This window comes from Echinops telfairi, unplaced genomic scaffold (genome assembly GCF_000313985.2).
Source record: "Echinops telfairi isolate 266 unplaced genomic scaffold, ASM31398v2 ScPeMD7_5868;HRSCAF=6743_0, whole genome shotgun sequence".
Classification (NCBI taxonomy): domain Eukaryota; kingdom Metazoa; phylum Chordata; class Mammalia; order Afrosoricida; family Tenrecidae; genus Echinops; species Echinops telfairi.
The window spans coordinates 1,026,381-1,034,956 of record NW_022109767.1 but is presented as its reverse complement, the minus strand read 5'-3'; positions in this window follow the sequence as shown (position 1 = coordinate 1,034,956).

Here is an 8,576-nt window from a genome sequence, read left to right as displayed (position 1 = left end):
TTTTCCCACGCTCCACTCTCTAGGGAGACGGGCTCTCTGACATTACAGCATCTCCCTATTATGTCCACTTCGTTCAAGAAGTGTCCTTTGATGGCCTCTAGGAAGGATTCACTTTAGCTACAAACTCGTCCTGAACTTCACCTTCTAGAAACATGTTTCATGTCCAGCCTAGAGTATAGGTTAGGTGTCCTGGGTGATTGATTGGTCCAGGGAGCTGCAGGACGAGTGACAACTGTGGGCTGGAGGAAAGGCTGCCTCCATGCAGAAACACTGACTGGAACTCGGTGAGAGAATGGGAATCAAGGAATCAACACGTATTCAACCTGTACATCCCTCCACAGGGATGATCCCAGCAATGCATGTTTCCCGCCCTCAGGCTCAGCACGGCATCGATTGTCGAACCTTGGAAACCTTGCCAATTTGAGCCCGGGGAATCAATATCTCAGTATAGTTTTCCTTGGAGATTCTCTTACAATGTGCAAGATTGAGTCCGGTTGCCGCTTCATCTTTTTCTGCGAACTGCCTTTTCATTTCTTCTACCCATTTTGCCTCCTTTAAGTTTTGTCATTTTTCTGTCTTTTTAAAACTCTTTTTGTTGCTGTTAGGTGCCATCAAGTCAGTTTGGATTCAAACAACCGAGTGAAACGCTGCCCGGCCCGCACCATCCTCACAGTTGTTCTTAGATTTGAGCCTTGGCTGCAACCACTGGGTGAATTCTCTACTTGGTGGTACCTGGTTGGTTACTTAAGAACATAAAACTATCGGTCATTTATTCCCATCTGTTTTTGAATATTTCAGTAATATCTTCATAAATTTTACATAAGCTTTAAAATACTTGATTGAAATATATATATATATATACATACATATATATATTATGGTTAAAAGAAATACTAGTAATATACCCTCTTCCTTGCTTGCTTCCAACATCCCCCCCTCCCAAATTTTTTTCTTTTTAATGTTGGCCGCTTACACCACAATGAAATCTATAGCATCAAGGTGAGAGGTGGCTTCCGATTCGGGGTGCTATCCACATGGTCAGCAGTTTGAAACCACCATCCATTCTGTCGTAAAAAGATGAGGGAGTCTATTCCTGTAAAGAGTTACAGTCTCAGAGACCCACGGGGAAGTTCTACCTTGTCCTATAAAGTCACTATGAGTTGGGATTGGCTCGATGAGAGTGCATATGGTTTATGTGTGATAATCATATATTTTACTTAGCAAGGCTCATTATTTGTAGCCTATGTTTTCTTTGCCCTAGAGTGCTCAGCTCCTAACTAAAAGAAGGTGCCTCCGAAGAAAGGCCTGGTAATCTATTTTGGAACAATCTGCCATTGAAGGTGAGTCGGGGTCAACAAAAAGTAACTGGCCCCCTCTTGTTTTCTTTTCTATAGCCCTTCTTAGTGAGACCCCCCACTCATCTCCAATCAGTCCTGGACGTCACTTAACCTCCTGTGCTTTCCTTGACTTCCTCCTTTTATTCCATCTCACAAAGGCCCACAGGAATAAATCAATCAGTAAACAGAATCTTTATGTCACCCATGTCATTTGCTTATCTTAGGAAGAGCCCTGAGACAATGAGGTCACTTTCAAATCTCTGCAATTTGGTATTAATATGAGCTCTAATACAATTCTGTGGCCAGCACATCCATTTAAATGCTACAACCTTGGACTTGGAACTGATCGCAGAGGGTATCTGTGGTAGTTACATAATGTTCTGTCAACTTGAAGATATGAAAGGGTAGGGTTGGAGTCTAGCCTGTCAATCAGATCACAGTCTGATTGTACCTCCCGATGGACGTGGTCTTCTTGTAAGAAGGTTCCTGGAAACTTCTTCTCTCTCTCTGCCTTCACCTATTAAAGAGCCATGCTGGGAGCTGCCAGAACCCTATGGTGCCACCACTGCCATTGGATCCACAAGACTTTGCACCCACTACCTGGTGACATTCCTGTATTCCCCATCGTTGCATGTGGCTGCATGAGTCTGAATAGGGACTTATAGACTAGTATCGGACTTGTGGAACAGCATTGGACTTATGGACTTGATCTGGTCTGGGCTGGGATGTTTGCTTGATATATAATTACTTCTAAATATATAGCTCTAACACATATATATGAGTTTCTCTAGTCCACCTGGCCTAACACAGCATCTTAACACTGATGTTCAGACTTGACTATGATCTTCAATAGGAAATGCATTTTTCTTCATACCCCAGGACCAGCCTACCTCTGACTAACAGGATACCCAAAGCCCAATTGCCCAGAAGCCATATTCACCTTGACAATGTGCCCCACACAAACATGCAGTTTCCCCCTCTAGTCCCAAGGTTTGGAAAACATGGCTCTAATGCAACTTTCATTTTAAAATAAGCAAATGGAAGCCCAAAGAGGTGGAATCCTCTATTTGTACCTACCCATGGGAAATGGTCAGAGCCTGGTCTCCCCGACCCTCAATGCTAGAAACCGCAGGACTGTCTTTTCGTGTCTCGATTCTATTCTCTTCTCACGCATGGCCCTGGTTACCTCTTGGCTTTAAAATGCCAACCCATGAGTTTCCGGTCTGTAGATTCACCTCAGTTCAACTCTCTCCTCCACAAAAGCACTCTTGTGATGACTCCCAGTGACCTATAGGCTGCTAAACCCAGACTTCCATGTTCGCCTTAACTGTCAGCAGCATTGGATCCACGCGATCGCACCCTTCCCCCCACTGTAACCTCCTAGCTCTACACAGTTGGTCAAAGGATTTCAGATAGGCCCTTCCCCACCAGACAACTTAAAGTCGAAGTCCTACCTGATCCTATCAATGTGTGAGAAAAATCTAGCGGACAGTCCAGAAAAGGTTTTCAAAGGAAAATAAGTGGACAGCCAATTCCTTCTTTGTAGTCTGGAATCTCTGCAGACACCTATTCGCGTTGGGTGACCCTGCTGTGATTTGAAATCCCAGTGACAGCTGCCAGCCTCACAGTGACACACATTGAGGCAAACTGACAGACAAGTGGCACAGTTAAATATACTAGAGCCACCAAATAGTAATAATAAAAATAAAGAGGGAGCAATGGTAAAATTAATTAAAAAAACATGCTGGAGACAGTTCACATTTAATATTTTGTCAACTAAAATAATTATTTGACTTTTCTTGGCAATTCTAGCAAACGGCATGAAAAGAAAAATGTTAACATTTGGTATTCCCCTTGAAGAGAGCAAAAAAGTCAAATCATTGTGTTGGTGGCTAGAAGAAAGTCAAGGGTGCTAATTTAAAGAGTAAAAGAAAAGGACACTAGAGTATCAGATATTGGTAAATTAGCTGAATAAAGATACAATACATTTATTTCTTCCTTCCTAGCAAGAAGACCTATAAAGAAAATGAGAAGAGTATTCCATTCGCAACAGAAAGTAGAATATAAACTAATTGGAAATACAATTAAGAAAAGCACATGACTTCTACAGAAAAATAGTAAAATCATAAATCAAGAGCTGAACAATAGGAAAGAGATTTTTGAATTGTTAGAAAATACCTAATGTTACTTCTCAACCAAATTAGCCAACATAGGTACCTTGGCTATCAGAGCACACTATTTTATTAGCACTTAGGTTACCAATCACTGGGTTTGCAGAAGTGTATGTCCACAGGGAAGAAGCACGCCAACATCAGTCACTGATGGATTGTAAATCATATGGTCAGAAGCCCAAGGAGGGAATAGTATCAGAGCCGAAACTGTGAGAATCTGGTTTTGCAGAAGGCTGTGGATGACAGTGGGAGCCCAAGACACATTTGTGGGACCTTCATAGGAAATAAGCCTCCCGTGATTCCCCTTTATCCATAGTAGAGGGGCGGGAAGAAACTGCTTACCAGACAGAGTGCATTGCAGAGACGACTATCAGAGATCAACATGATAGACCTGACTTGAACAGTTTAAACCATGTCAGTTGATTTCCCCCCTCGGATGCACACGAAGCCTGATCTGGTTTTCAATGTTCTGTATTTTTGCTTTTTGTCTGTCCACATCGGGGTTAATGTCAGATGTGTCTTGTCATTCGGGTGACCCTCTTGAATTTGTTATATGCTTGTCTGTTTTTAGTATATGGAACCCAGGATTGATGAGCAAGTAGAATAATGGTTTCAGGGGGAACCGCGGTGGGGGCAGGGGTACAAGGGAGCTGATGTCCAGGAGTTCAGGAAGGAAAAGAATGTTTTGAAACTGACTGTGGTAGCGATTGCACAATACTGGATGTGATTGAAGTATGGAATGATATGATATCTGTATTGACTCCCAATAAAATCTTTAAAAACAAACAAAATTATTTACAACCTGGGAAACTCATAGGGGCAGTTCCACCTTGTCCTCTGGGGTCATTATAAGTCAGAATTGACTCAATGGCCGTGATTTTTTTTTGAGGGGCCCAGGGTCATCAGTCTGATCCTGACTGCCTTGATCCGAGGGCCCTGAAATCATTCTTATAAACTCTTATGCCCAATGTATGTGTCCAAATCTTGGTCTCCTTCCCACTTCGGTAATACTACCTGTACCTGTGATGGATTGACCGACCTCCAATCATGCATTTGTGACAGTTTCCTTTGCCCCTCCCTGTCCCTTTTAAAGTCTCCAAATCGCCGTATATGCTTCCTTGCCATTACATAACTGATACTAATAGATTCCTTCATTGGGATGATGTCCTTGTTTGTGTCTTTTCTACTCCTGCTTAAAACTTAACAAATGTTCGCTGGAAACTATGTTTGAGATTTGGGCTCCTTAAATACTATACAGCCATTGTAATCAAAAGAATGTGATATCGACAATGGAACAGATTAAAAGACCAATACAAAAGAATGAAGACTTAAGAAACAGATCCTATTATACAAGAATTTAATTTTTTAAAAAGGTTGAATATTTCTGATCAGCCTGTATAATGATATGAGAACAACTGGCTGACCATCAAAATGTTATTTCAGATTCTAAAACAAAATAAATAAAAGACATTTTAAATAAGCTAAAGACTAAAAGCCTTTTGAAAACAATACAATTTGTAGAAGAAAATCTAGAAGCCTGATAAATAATGATGGAAGTTGGCTGTCTTCCACCAGGAGTGGAAATGTAGAAGCTATAAAATGTTATGACTAAAAGATTTTAGAATTTTAAAATGTATACACATAAATGTAATTTATAATGTCTATAACTTAAACCTGAAACATAGAAAATACACCACAAAGACAATACAGGAAAAAAAGCCAAAATGAGCATGCTCTCTGGCAACACAAGTGGTAAATATACAAATAAAAGGTTAATGTCTCTCCTAATATCAAAACAATCACAAAATGACACACAACCTCCCCACTGAAAAATGCGCAAAAGCAAATTATAAGGAGGCAATTCTCCAGTGTTTTAGGGGAGAAAAGAGACCCCAGTTATAACTATAACTTAGGGACACATTTATGAAGTCAAAAATCAGATGGGAGATATTCAAGGATTCGCAGATACTCACACAGGATAAGGGCAAAGGAAACTCACAAAATAACGATTGGCCACAAATCAATCCCTGACCGTTGCAGGCAGGACCATAAATGTGCAGAAGGGAGCAGGATGCTCTGACGGGTCCAGACTGGAAGGATCCTCGGGTCCTTCTTTGTAAAAGGGTCTCAGGATGGATGCTGACAACCACGGTCATTTAATCAGTGGTTCTCAACCTTCCTCATGCCGCGACCCTTTAATACAGTTCCCCATGCTGTGGTGACCCCCAACCATAAAATTATTTTCGTTGCTACTTCATCACTGTAATTTTGATAATATTATGAACGGGGCGAACCCTGTGAAAGGGTCGTTGGACCTCTGAGTTAGTTAATTGTGCCAGCCTGGCCGATAATCACATGTGGGGCTGGTTGAAAGGCGGAGAGGGATAAATGGGTGGTGAACAGCCTCGCCTTTCGAGTTCTCGGGTCTCTTGTTTTGTGATGGTTGCACCGGGTGCAGCTGCCTTAACAGTTCCCTGCGTCAGCTTGCAAGATTGACTTCCTACAAGACATCCCCAAGGAGAAGCCACATGGACCTATCCCGATGCAGCCCTGGGTGCTGGAGCAGCCTTGTGGAGACCCCTGCTAGTGCTGAGATGCTTGTTCGTTCACTGACTCAGCTTTCCTCCTGCAGTCGGCATTATTGCCTCTGTTTTGTGAGGTGGAGGACTTTGTGGACTGGTGTTGGGTTAATGGGTTAATATTGGACTTGTGGGCTTGGGCAGCATTGGGTTGGGATGTTTTCGTGATGCACATTTTCTTTGCATAAAACTCTCTCTTATACATGAGTTGCTGTGGATTTGTTTCTCCAAAGTACCCAGACTAATACAACCTCTAAAGGGGTCGTGACCCACAGGTTGGGAACCACTGCTTTAGATAATAGAAGGGTGGGTCCCAGAGTACCACAGGGAGAGACAAAAGGGATATTGCCCAAGGTTTTTTCGCTAGTGTTGCCCCAAGCAAGGGGCCAGGGAGTGGATGTCATTGTCTCTGTCAAAGACAAGAGACCAGGTTGATTCAAGAATCTCTAAAAGTTTATTCGGAAGGCTAAGACAGAAGGAAACAGTGGAGTTTGCTACCTCCAAACTGCTTCCAAAAATCCAGCAAGTTATATATTCTAAGCTATTGCAAAACAGGTGTTGTGGGGATGTCAGGAAACAGTTAGCAGGTTTTGCAATAATCACAGGAAGCTACAGTTTTTGCAATGATCAGAAGACCCCAGATTTGCAACAAATGAACTAGGTTTTGCAATGGTCACAAGAGACCATTAATATTGAGATATTTCTCAAACCACTCTTTTCTGAAGTCTCACGTTCTATTGTTTATCTTAAAGACCTTGCTTTACAACTTTCCAGAATTAGAACATGGTGATGCTTAAAAAGTTAAGCTTAAAAGGAATTTTCACTCAAGGGAGGAGGCTGTTATAGTGCTAACAACTAAATCTTAACTTGTGTTATATTTCTAGTCTTTTGATTAACAGCAAGGTAACTGTTTCAGGTCCTCTTTTATTGGTGTCTCAAATTCCATAAAGGGAACACCCTGCCATGTTAAGGGTTTTGCTGTCCTGAGGGTGGTGTTTGAGGGGGGGGGGGCAGGGCTGGCTAGGGGAATAGTGGCAATCCAATTTCTAACCCACTCTGCCTGAGGGCAAAGCTTTTCACATTGCCAATGAAGTCAGAAAGAACTCAATGGAGGATGAATCTATTTGGAAACTCAAAATGGAACTGGGGATCCCACCATAAACCATAGCCTTCCACAAACCTAAAGCTCAGAATTTAAGCTCTCATACAATAGCATACATGAACGGTTAATAAGCCAATAGTAATGAAAGTTAAGTAACAATTAGATCACTAGACTGGCAGAAATGAAAAGAACATACACCTGGCTGGTTGGAATGGGGAGGGGGACATTTCTTTCACATACTGGTATTGAGTGTGAACTCAAATTGTGAGCTGCATATGGCAGTACCTCCTGGAATTTAACACACACCCCAATCCACCGGGGTCAACTACCAGCAGTCACTGAAAATAATGTGAATGCTTACCAGTAGGAAATGGATTTCAAAAACAAAACACAATGCTCTTTAATATGAAGGGGTTTGTTTTAATGAAGAAGCGTATAATTATACCGGTTGACAAAAAGATTTTTGTTAAAAGGGAAAAAAGCAAGATATCAAGTGTGTATAAGAATATAATTTTGTTGAATAGCAGAAAACTAAGAAAAGATGAAAAACAACACAAATGAGTGTGTATGTAAAATTATGACACCAACATATTTACTTGAGTTAAGGAAATGGGGAGAAGAGTAAAGAATGAGCAAGAGTGTGAATGGCTGGAGACAATAAACCAATGGAAGGGACCATTAGGAAATCGAAACCAATTGCTACTGAATTTGTATACCCGTGTAAAAATAAAGCTCCACCACTTGCTACACTAAGTAAACCTGACTCATAACAGACTTGTTAGTTTGGATATTAAAGAAAAAAAAGTGAATCATTAAAACCAGAATCACAGAACTTTAACCTGCAAGTTTATGGGGCAATTGTGCAGAAAGCTTCCCAGTATTGTAAGGTGGTGCCAGAAATTCCCAAATATTATCCAATCAGGGCAGCTGTCATGCAGATGAGCTTCAGCTCCAAACTCCAGTAGCCAAGCCCCTGAATGGCGAGGCATGCGTGCGAACCCTGCCTGTGGTGTTCCATCCACTCAAGCGGGACACCGTAACGCTGACCGAGTTCGGCACCAAAGATGGCGTACGGTGTGTAGCTGTTCACCTAAAAGACCCCTAAAGGGCAGCTTAATTGAGGTACAGGGGAGATTTGACCTATCCAGTGGCTGGGGCCATGTTTCCTTTGGGTTATCAGGCTGATCCTGAGAACTCAGGAAAACGCCTTAAAGCACAGAAATCAAACTAGGAAAGGAACATGTTTAAAGTATTACGATGGGCTTCAACTGGTACCAAGACCCAGGGCACAGCTGACTTTAGAACTAGTGCCTAGCTCTTTTCATGAAGCACGTAGGTGGCTCTTAAAAGAGCCGTTTGGCTATCGAAGAAACTTCCCACCAGAACT